We start from the raw sequence: 12,647 nt of genomic DNA on the forward strand, positions 1-12,647 counted from the left end.
GTGGAAGTTGGAGTATCAATTACTCTCTCCTGCTGTAAGGGCTGATGTCTGTCATGTTGCCCTGTTTCTTGCTGCAAATCGTGTTGCTGTTGTTGCTCTGCCAGTTGCTTCCTTTCTTTATCTGTCTGCTCTTGAGTCACTGGAGGTGACTGCTCCTTCTCTTGATGTGTCTGCTCTGTCTCCATTTCCTTTTCTTTGCCTCTGCTGGATATATTCTCAGTGGCCTTGGTAGTTTGCTGCTTGGCAGTTGAGGAGGATTCAGCTGCTCCCGTTTGTGTGCTTGGAAGTGTGAATACCTATGAACAAAGCTCAAGGTCAGCCATCTTCTTTAGATTCCTTAGTGCCCTCTTGTTCAACTCTTCTTGTGACAGGGGCTCTTCTAAGGTCCCTCTCCTCCATTTGTCTTGGTTTTCATATTTTTCAATGTGAGGGATGCTATGGTGATCATAGGCAGATAACTTATATTTGAGCCTCCTTATAGATATGAAATGATTAGGGTCATAGGGTACCCATATGAAACTGGTTTGCAGGCCAAGGGCCTCAAGAATTCTCTCCGCTTCCCTCCATCCTTTCTCCCTCTCGTTATAGATAAAATGGCCAAGTTGGCTTTTGACCTTCAACTGTGCTTTTTTACCTTTTCCTGAAAAGTGAAGCACATCAACTCTGCCAAATTGCCTAAAGTACTCTAGGGAAAATAGCCTCATAGGCACATACTTGGGTAGTTTGAAAGGAGGTAGATCACACCCATATATCCTGATGACAGTGTGGTTTTGGTAGAAGTACCAATCCCCAATGCTGTAAGCTTTGGACAGCTGAAGAATCCTCTGCATGTCATCAGTGAGTCTTGGAGGAGGTGAGCTCATCAGCATTGCCATAGCTGGATGGATGAACAGATCCATGAATTCACAGTAAGTGTATGGAGACTCAGGTCTGATGTGGAAGACAGAAGACCAATAGACCACTGATCTAGGATTGCCTTGGGCATCCATTCTTTTGATTGAAAAATGAAACTTCTCATGTTGATGGTACAAGATCAAATGGTAGATGTAGGAAGTGTATCTGAACATCCTATCTCTCCTTAAATTCATCAATTGCTCATGAATCTTGTCTGATATGTAGGTGGCATAGTCATAGCAGATTGGTGACTTGCCAGGAGCAAACATAAGCATCATTACCAGCACAGTTGCATCAATATGCTCAATTGAACTATATCCCAAGATGGGAGAAATCATATCTGCAAGGTCTCTGCCCAGCTCATTGAGATATACATGAAGAATTGGAGGGTACATCACAATGTTAGTTTTGATGTATAATTGATTAAATTTGACAATTTGAGCATCTGTGAGTTTATCCCCTTGTTTTATCAGGTTTACCAGTGATAAAGGAACCAACTTCTTCTGAGGGTTGAAGCAAAGCATGTCTCTGATAGCTTGAGGGGTAACATAGAAAAGTACTGAACCAGATGGGTCAACAACAGCTCTCTGAGAAACATCATATTGTTCAGCACAGAGGTGGATTAGTTCAGGGAACTGGTTGACCTGAGGGAGCTTGAAAATAGGGAGGAAAGAGTCCCATAAGCCCAATATATCTGTCCCATTTTCATGCTTGGCTTTCAACTCATTCAACAGATGAATGTGGAATTTGCTGCTCATAAGCTTCTCTTCTGTAATTTGGTAATCCATATCTGCCAAGGTTTGCCATTTCAAGTTCTTTTGAGGGGCATTCAGAGGTTGGACATTTAGTACTACAGGTGTCTCCATTGCACAGGAGGATTTTGAATTAAGTGCAAAGTGATTTTGATTGAGCAGGACAGTACAGAGGAATGCCTCTGTACCAGGGAGGTGAAATTTATCAGGAACAGAGAGTGGTTCTACTAAATAGCAATTGAAATACTATTTATAGTGCAACTAGGATCAATGTTTGGCCTCTCTTTGTCTCTCTCAGTAGTTAAATTTGGTTTGAATGAGTCTGCCGCGATTGCGCAGACAGAACTTAGTTTTTCAATGAAATGTAGGTAAAACAAGGCTCAGCTAGTAGTTTTCGAGTCCACAACTGTCAAAGGGGCAGGTGCAGGGATTTCTGCCGGTGAATTTTAAGAGTTTTCTCTGTTCTAAGCTCTTTCGCGGGACAAAACAGATAAAGCAGGTACGTGAAGGATTTATGGCGGAAAATACCTGGTGAGGAATAGGCGATGGTCACGGATGACTGTGGAAATGGTGCTCCTCCGGTCTCCTGGTCGGGTTCTGCAGGTTGGTGGACTTTGGACGTGAAAGTAGCATGCATGAGAAATAATGGCAAATGAGCGAAAAGTATGAAAAAACGTGAATTTTCACTATATAATTGGTTTTTTGGACTTTTGGCGCGTTTTTCTGCTGACGTCAGCATGATGTCATAGGTGGGGTCAGGGCCGGCTGACGTCATAGGTGAGGTGGCAGGCTCTGATTGGTCCACGGGGATGGTGAAGTGGCATGCCAGGTCGGCAGGTGGTCGGGCGCAAGGGTTGACGTGACGGCATGGTGGCAGTGACATGGGATGACGCGGAGGTGACGTCGCATAGGCGGAAGAGCCGAAACCGGAAACATCTAGCGGTTTCATATCGCACCGCTTATGGTACGGGGGGGAATCTGTCATACGTACCTCTGACGAGCTGTGGCGAGGACACGTGGCTGCCGAGTGACGTAACCATTTTACGGATATCGGACGATATCCGTCGGACGTGAGACCCGCTCCGATATCGATGCTGACCGTCGGATCTGGAGGGCTCAATCCAACGGCTATCAGGGGAGTGACGTGACCGGTATATACGGTGGGTAAACGGTGGACGTCGGAGCCGCTCCGATGTGATAAGAGCCGTTGGATGCTCTAGATCAGATCAGACGGCTATCGAGGCGATGATGTGATAGGTGGATAAGGCAGCGGGCGGAGGAATAAATACATATTTTTTTAATGCTTTTTCAATATATTTCGAAAATCGAATATATGCGCAAACTTTGGTTAGGCAACGGAAAGTGGGTTTTTTCGGGATTTTTGGTAGTTTCAAAGGGTTTTCATGGGTAAAGGGGTTTTGTAAGGTTTTTCTTGGCAAATAACAGTTTAGTGAGTGGAATGACTTGAGGAAAGGGGGGTAGATGAGGCGTAGGTTCATCCAAGTGGCCAGATGTCACTTTGATCCCTGTCATAGGACTTATTGGCTATAATGCCAAGGGGAGGGGTATTTATACAAAATTTGGGGTTTATACACCATGGTGTTTAATACTAGTAGGGGAAAGGTGATATAGGGATTTACATAGTAAAGTTAAAGTTAATATGGATGGGGGGTGAACAAAGGGAGAAAACACTGAGTCTGTTTGTGAAACACTTGGTTTGAAGAGTAGATCAAAATGAAAAGATTTTTACACAAGAAATGTGGCTTTTGAATGAACAAGAACCACCATGAAACCATGATCTTCTTCCATGAATCTCAGCTGATGAGGGGATGTTAGTAATGAAATGGAAGGGGGAAAGAGGGAGGTTAGTCATGCTCCTTGCTGTAACTTGATGAAGGTGAACACCTTGTCAATTGATAGACTTTGCCTTGGTAAACACAGTTAACACATCTGCAATGGTAAAGATAACCTTTCTGCAACCCCCAACTACTTACCCAACTATTTGCCTAACATTTTTTATTTCTTCTTGGAGGGTGCACTTGGACTTGCAGACCCTTACTTGCCTTTTCTTTTCTTTGGCTTTTTCTTTGTTATTTCTATCTACCTCTACCCTTATTTCTTCCAAGGTCCCAGATTAAGCTGTTGGGAGCCTTTTCTTCTCTACCTGAACTACTTGTCTGCCAAGATTAAACAGTTTGGACAGACTTTATTCTCTATTCTACAACTGCAAATTTAAACCATGGAATGATCCAGATTAGACTGTTGGACCATCCATCAAAATCCTAAGTCCATACCTAGCTATATACATATATTGGATTCTCTTGGAAATATGTGATTTTTGAGTCATCAAAGCAGAGCATATTTGGACCTTCATAGCCAATCATGAAATATGAAACCTATTGGTATAGGTAGCTAATAGGGTCTTCAGTATTGGATTGACAACAGTTTCTTGGTACAACAGGAAGCAGAGATCTGTGGCACTCAGTTCAGCGGAGGCCGAGTATATGGCAGCAAGTTTGGTTGCATGCGAGGCTATATGGATGAGGAAGATCCTGGTTGGTTTGTTTGGTTCTCATTTGGATCCTACTATGATTTACTGTGATAACCAGAGTTAAATTAAACTCTTGGCTAATGCTGTATTTCATGATATATCTAAGCATATTGACATTAGGTACCATCATATTAGAGATTGTGTGCAGCGGAGGATCATGTTTCTTTCATACATTCCAACGGAGGATCGGGATGCCGATATTCTGACGAAGGCTCTCACCAGGAGAAAATTCGAGTACCACCGAGGCAGGATAGGGGTTGCTGATAATCCATATCTTGTCGAGATGGAGTGTTGAGATTGCAACAAGATGATGGAGCTTAGTGAAAAGAGTCGCCTTCACTAAGTGGGCCCGCAGGCAAATTATGGCGCAAGTTCTATTTTTGATCATAGTGTGGATGATCACAGTGTGGGTGATCACAGTGTGGGTGATCACAGTGTGAGTGATCATAATGTGGGTGACCAAAATATGGGTGACCACAGTGTGGGTGATCAAAGTCTATTTTTAGACTGACTGTCAAAAATAGAAAAGTCAAATATTATTGTCTCATAATAATATTTGGACTATAAACTTGATCTTATTCTCTTGGAGCACTTCAGATTGAGCTACAGATGTGGCCCATGCAGCTGTCAGAAGGAAGTACTCTTTTCGTATGAGTCAGTTGAGTTGTTGCATGCATGACTTCAGTTAGAACTCAATCAGTTGAGTTTGGTGGAGTTGATTGTGGAGTTGATGGAGTTGTGTTCAGTTTGACTTGGTTAAACTAGTTGTAGTTAGTCTAACTGCAAATAGACTAATGATGAGTTGTTAAACTAATTATTAACTCATAATACAACTATAGAATACATCAGTTAACTCAGTTGCATGTCAGTGCATGTTCAGTTCAGCAGGGACAGGTGTTAGAGAATCAGATTGCTATCAGTTGTGACTATAGTTGTGCATCAGATATTGCACAATCAAGGGATTGAGTATGCCAATGAGTTTTCTCATGTATTTGCCTAGTTTGTAGCATATGCTCACGTCTTACACATTGTGAGTGATTCTTTGGAGGTAAAATACGAGTTTGGTAGACCATTCTCATTAATTCTTGAGCAGTTATCGAGCAGTGCAGGCAGGCAAGCAGTGGAATAGATTTGGAGATCAGATCTTAGCTGTATTGTGTGTAACAGGTGGAGCTAGTACTGGATTGCTTGTGATAAGCATTGTACTTTGTAATGTTACATGGTCTCAATCATTAATATACAGATAGTGTGGAGTTTTTAGTGAGATGCTTTCCCCGGGTTACATAATGTGTTAATGTGTGAATGCTCTTGATGTTTTATTGTTATTGATGCTGCTATATTGATTATCAACGTAGAGGAGCTTATGTATTGTGTATGTATTCCGCAATAGTACATGATCAGGATAATCTTTGTTGAATATGTGTTAAATTATTCAAAATTTCTACGCTTTGGAAGTGCTACAATCATGTCCAGCACAACATAAATTGCTATTGTCGGCTATAGGAGCTGTTGACGTTCAGGACTCGAACCTTATAATTTTCGATCTAGAAAATAGTACACCGCACTTACCTCATCAAATGGCTTTCCAGATTCCAGTGTTAGTCAAAAACAGACCTTGTTATAGGACTGTGATTGATGAGGGAGCCTCAACGTGTATTATGTCGATACAGTGTTGGAGATCACTTGGTTCTCCTACGATAAATCAATCCCCGATGATTCTAAAGGCCTTTGATGGCCATGGGTTTCATCCTTTTGGAATTCTACAGGATTTACCTATAGGGGTTGAAGGCAAAACTGTTAATCTAGATGTGGAGGTGGTTGATGCCCCTCTAGATTACAACCTTCTCTTGGGTCGTAGTTGGTCTAACACTATGACAGCTATTGTTTCATCGGTCTTTCGGCTTATAAAGTTCCCTCATAATGGAAAGATCGTAACTATAGACCAGCTGGCTTACTTTTCATCCGACCTAGCCTCTTCTAAAAGTATTCAGCATGTCAGCAAAACAACTATCCCGTATAAGGATGTTGGAGTAGGACTAGTTAAAGATTTTGGTTTACTAGGAACTTTTCCTTTTCCTCCTATTAGCGCATCGTCTTCTACTGCAACCATTCATATGATTTCGTTAGACACTATTGTTTATGATGATCCTTGGATCGTACCTTCCGAATCTGAGATAGACTCATTTGGTGATGTTATGCCTTTGAGTCCATATGAAATTGCGTATCAGGCCGTGCAGTCGTTTTCCGATCCTTCTTCAACCAAAATCGACTTAATGAATGTGGTCCATGAGGAGTCACATTCAACATCAAACTCAGATTCAACAATGTTTTCTGAACTTGTTCACACTGATGAGCAAATTCGTGAAATCCTATGTGTCGATGATTTACCATGGGAAGATCTTCATCATAGATCTTCATTTTTACCTGAGATTGATCGTTTTGAAAATGATTTTTCATCTATTTTTACGACTGAATATGTCAAGGAACCTCAGAATCCAATGAAAAATCTTGACTCTGAGTTAAATTTGGGAAACATTTCTCAAACTATTCCTATTGACATTTCATTTAAGCCTGGAATTGTTGAAAACATTCATATAGGTGCCTCTTGTACGGAAGATTAAACTCAAACATATAAGGCTCTATTTCAAGAATTCCGTGACATGTTTGCCTGGTCATATGAGGAAATGCCAGGAATTGACCCCAAAATTGTTGTTCATGAAATCAAAACTTACCCGGATGCTAAACCCGTCTGGCAACGTTTGCGTCAGATCCACCCGTGAAAAGCTGCTTCCATTAAAGCAGAAGTTGAAAAATTACTCAAAGCAGGTTTCATTTATCCGATTTCGTTAACGGATTGGGTATCGAATATTGTTCCTGTTAACAAGAAGCAAGGGACAATAATAATATGTATTGATTATAGGGATATTAATCGAGCCTGTCCAAAAGACAATTACCCAACTCCTTATATCGATCAAATTATTGATGATTGTGCCAGCAGTGAAATATTCTCCTTCATGGATGGTTTTTCCGAATACAATCAAATAAATATTCTACCTACTGATCAACCAAAAACGGCTTTCATTTGTCCATGGGGGACATTTCTTATTGAAAATTACCTTTTGGGCTCAAGAACGTCGGGGAAACTTTTCAAAGAGCCATGTCTTATGCGTTTCATGACATCAAGCACATTGTGCAACCCTATCTCGATGATTTACCTGCTCATTCATTACATCGAGCTGATCATCTCATCCATTTATGAGCAATCTTTATGAGGTGTAGGCATTATCGAATTACGTTGAATCCACACAAGTGTGTTTTCTGAATAGAAACAGGTCGGTTACTGGGGTTTGGTGTTTCCAAAGCTGGCATTCGCGTCGATCCCTCGAAGGTTGAAGCTATTGTCAAATTGCCTCCTCCTTCGAGTCTTTGCCAACTCCAAAGTTTGCAAGGGAAAGCAAACTTTTTACGTCGATTCATTCCTAACTACGCTGAGATCACAAAGGTTTTTACCCAGTTGTTGAAACAGAATACTCCATTCTATTGGGATGAGATAGCTGATAAATCTTTTTATGCAATAAAACACGCGTCGACCCATGCACCGTTATTGCATTCTCCCAACTACAACTAGGACTACTTCTTGTATCTCGCCGCCTTGCGTTCCACCATTGGAATGGTGTTAGTTTAGGAAGATGAATTCAGTACTGAACATGTGATATATTACCTTAGTCGCACTTTAAATCCAACTGAGCTAAAATACTCACATGTGGAGAAATTGGCACTGGCAGCTATTCAAGTTGTCCAATGTTTTCGTCATTACATTTTACTACGTAAGACTACAGCGATTTCTGATTGCAACCCTATGATCTATATTTTGACCAAACAATTGCTAGGGGGCAAGTACTCCAAATGGATTTTGATCCTGCAGGAGTTCAACTTAGAATTTCAAAAATCTAAGTCAAAGAAATCTTTAGTTTTTGCGGAATTGATGTGTGACTTCCCGCGTGCTGACACGGAAACTGTGGCAGAGGAGCCCATTGCGGATGAATCCTTGTTTCTAATCAGCACTTTAGATCCATGGTATGGGGATATCATAGTTTATCTCCAGACCCAATCATTTTGGCCAGAAATTTCAAAGTCAAAACGTCAAAAAATACGTTTCCAGTCCCAACAATTCAAAATTATTGGAGATACACTTTATCGTCGTGGGGTAGACTCTGTTTTTCGACGTTGTTTAACTCATGAGGAAACTGAAAGGGTTCTAAATGACTGTCACTCTGGAGCATGTGGCGGTCATATGTCTGGGTTTGCCACAGCCCAAAAGATATTGCGCGCTGGCTATTTCTGGTCGTCTTTGTTTAAAGATTGTATTAATGCGGTCCGGAAGTGCCACAAATGCCAAATTTTTGATCAAAAGATGCGCGCTCCACCTGCTCCTCTGCACCCTATAATTGCCATCGGTCCTTTTGCAAAATGGGGTATCAATTTTATTACATGTAACCCTCACTCGGCCGGGGGCATGCGTATATCATCCTTACGGTAGATTATTTTACCAAGTGTGCCGAGGCAATGCCTACATTTGAGGCAGACGGCAAAACTGCTGCGATTTTCTTGTTCAATCATATAATTGCTAGGTTTGGTGTTCCACAAACGATTATCACTGATCATGGGCATCATTTTCGAAACATTATGATGAATGAACTTACAGGCCAACTTGGCTTGCGTCACGATAGTTCAACTCCATATTATCCACAGGCTAATGGTCTGGTTGAAGCCATCAACAAAGTTCTAGTCATCATGATCCGACGAATCATTGGGATTCATAGGTCGAATTGGCATAACATGCTATTTTCAGCACTTTGGGCGTATCGAACCTCAGTAAAAACGTCAACTGGTTTCACCCCTTTCCAACTAGTTTATGGTCTGGAAGCTGTGTTACCCATTGAATGTGAAATCCCATCATTGCAAATGGCCATCGAATTACTTCCAGCCACTTCCGAAGAGGAAAAAAGTTTGTTATACTTGGCTCAGCTAGATGATAATCGACGTGATGCTGCATTAGCTATCGAAACTCATGCCAAACGTATTAAAGCTCAGCATGATCGAAATGTTACCCCTCGAAATTTTTCGTAAGGAGACCTAGTCTTATTGTACGATCAAGCAAATGCTAAATGATAAATTCGTACCCATGTGGCATGGTCCTTATGTTGTCAAGCGAAAGCTGGCAAAAGGGGCCTATGAATTGGTAGACTTTGATGGGGTCTCTTTAGGTAAACCCAGAAATGGTCTTTACCTGAAGAGGTATTATGCTTAAAAATGGGTGTGGATATTTTTAGTTAGGTTAGTTTTCTTTCTAGCTGGTGTGTTTTAGATTAAAAAGTGTGCTTAGCTTAGAGAGTGTTTTTTGTCATTATTCCTGCTTATCTTGGTTTTACTCTTGATATTGCAGATGTCGACGCCTCTCCAAACATACATTGGTTTTGCTGATGGTGCTTGTCGTAATACATGGAACATTTCTTCCACAGCTTGGGTTATCTATTCGCCCTTTGACAAGTTGGTATCTATGCATGGGGTAAGCCTCGGTAAAACAACAAACAACATTGCCGAGTATAGTGCAGTGATTGAGTTATTATCTGAATCTATCTCATTTTGGATTCGGAGTTTGATAGTGAGGTTAGATTCTGAACTCATTGCATTACAGCTTAATAGAGTATATGCCATTAGAAATCCAGTGTTATTGAGATTATTTTTGAGAGTTCGTCTCTTGGAACGTGAATTTGACTATATTGAATATCAACATATTCCAAGATATTTAAATACATTAGGAGATGCAATTGCTTCTCGAATGTTAAGCAGACATTTGCAATAATCATACAAGTAAATTTGAAAACATTCCATAATCTTGTAAGCCAGTAATAGTGATATAGTATAATATAGGAGTGTGTCAAATATACATCGTCTTCGATCATAGGTTGAAAAACACCTTATGATCGGCAAGAATGATAGTACAAAAAGCAAAAAATTTCATATGTGTCTACAACAGGAGATCATCCTATCACTGGTGATGATCACAATAAGAAACCACTATATGGGCCATCCTGCAAAGGAACCTCCTGAAAGGTCCTGGGACCCCAATCACATAGCGTTGTAGCCTAAGAGGAATGTCATCTATGCTGGTCTCCAGAATGTCTGCTATCAATCGCTCTAGATGACTCTCCAATTCGGCTAAGGTCTCTGCTGATTCGTCCTGTGGGACTGGTGCTGCTGCAGCTGGTTGTTTCCTCTCATAGGGCCGGAGAGCGGCTGGTCACCATGGACCTACATCTGCATTTGAAACTTTTACTATCAATTTTTGGACGAGATAAAAACAAAAAAAAATAATTAGAAAATGTTGAAAATGATTTTACCTGAGTCATCCCATTACTCTCCTGGTGGAGGAGCCATGTCTGGGTCACCACGAAAATCTACCCCAGCGTAAGGAAAGTCCTGAATAGCAAAAAATTGGTTTTCCAACCAATGGAAATACTGAGGAGTGAATTGAACCACTTCTTCCCCCTCCTCAGGATGACGGGCCATAACTGCAACCCATCGCATCAGTTTGGGCTCTCGAGGAAGTCCAGCGCCAATAGTAAGATGTTGTGGGACCAACATTGGAACCCTCTCTAGACCAAAGCTCACGATTAAAGCACCATATCCAAAGGTCTTCAGTTGTCCGTTCTTGGCTCTAGTCAGTTGGCCTTTCATATTAGCCAACACAGCATCGCACCAGTTGAAGATGGTGCCTCGAAAGCAATCAACTGCCATCCGCATTTGGGATCCAGTGGCTATATGTAGTGCTGCACTCCCATAGAGCCTGGTAACAGTAAACGCAATCAATTTCAGTTCAGGAAGGGATATGGTTTTGATATCTATCCCTTTGTCTCTAGTCTGGTCGTTGCAAAACTCTAGCCGAAGGCTATCGACAGACTCGCCACCTGGCCTAGTCCCGAATAGAGTCAAGTGTTCACCTCTCTTAGGAAAACCAGTCAAAAAGTAAATGTCTGTCGGCTCCATTTCGATCTGGTGACCACCAATGAAGAAGCACTGGTCCTGTATGCTCCACCTGTCTACCAGCCACTACAAAAATTCCACTTGGGCCCTCATGCCAGGTATGGCCCAGAATTTGTATAAGACGCATGCCTTCAAGTCATCAATCGAAGGTTGATGATTTATTGCGGCAAGATATACATCCTCATACTCCCGTTCTCGCCAATAAATCATGATGTATACTCTACATTCAACAAAAAGGCGAATTAGAATATCTAAAAGCAAATTTTTTGGGTGAAATTTGAGAAATTTAGGTTTAAAAACCCTTGCTGCGGGGACCGCACCCTCTCTGTTAGAGACAGTGCATGGGTCCGCACTTTGCCTTCACAGCAGGTGCGGACCCCTGACTTTTTTCCCTTTACGAAAAAGTCGGGGTCCGCAGGTTACCTGTGCTGTGCCTGTGGACCCCCGCGCGTGGGTTTCTAACCTAAAAATCCCTTAAAAAATGAAATTAAAGCCTAAAAACAAATTTGAAATGGATGAAATGAAAGAGTAGGATGATGTAGATTACCTGGAGGAGACGGCGTTCGATTCCAACAGACGGATTTTCCGCAATCTTCACAGGAAGTTTCTGACCAAAAGCTCTATTTTCTCACCCAGAACTCAAACAGTAAAAATGAATTTACAAAAGCCCTTTTTATAAGTTTTTTGAATAAATGAGTTTTTAATTTGTTTATGTTTCACTTTAAAGAGGTAACTTTTGCAGCATTTTTATCTATTTTAAACAAGTATGAGTAATGTTTGAGTTTTTGTTCAGGATAACGGATTTTTCAGGTGAAATCGATCATTTTCGACGAAAAAACATTAGAGTCACCTTTAAGCTCTTTTCTGACTCCTAAAGCATGAAAAGATTGCCGAGTTTTTCTTTTTAAACTCATTAAAATGGAACTAAAAAGACGGTCCACTTATGTTGGGGGGAAAAGTATCTAATGCAAAATGCCTCTATCCCACTCTGAAGGTGATAGTACTCCAACAACAACTGAATGCAAAGCTATTCAAAGTTTCTTCTTTATGAGATGAGAGAGGGAAGAAAAGGATGATATACTAACCGTTATCTTGCGCTAATAGTCGATCCAGTCTTCACTCCTTGCCGCTTGCTCCTAGCTCCTTGCCCTTTCACCGGCCCAGCTACACACAGATCCTGTAAAAGCACAAGAAAAGGAAACTACAAGAAGCATACATCCATAATCGATTATAGGATTAGCATAAATCAAATATACAAGAATCTATTCATCATAAAGACACATGCATATAGAAGAACCTCAAATACTTTATTGATAATAGAAGTAAAGTTCTGAGAGAGTTACAACCACAATGGGCCCAATCCAGCAACACCTCCTAGCTGAAAGAAATCTCCTCTTCACCTC

The sequence above is a fragment of the Pinus tabuliformis genome, chromosome 8 (genome assembly GCF_031772625.1).
Source record: "Pinus tabuliformis cultivar Carrire ecotype Pingquan chromosome 8, CPIR1, whole genome shotgun sequence".
NCBI classification, from domain to species: Eukaryota; Viridiplantae; Streptophyta; class Pinopsida; order Pinales; family Pinaceae; genus Pinus; species Pinus tabuliformis.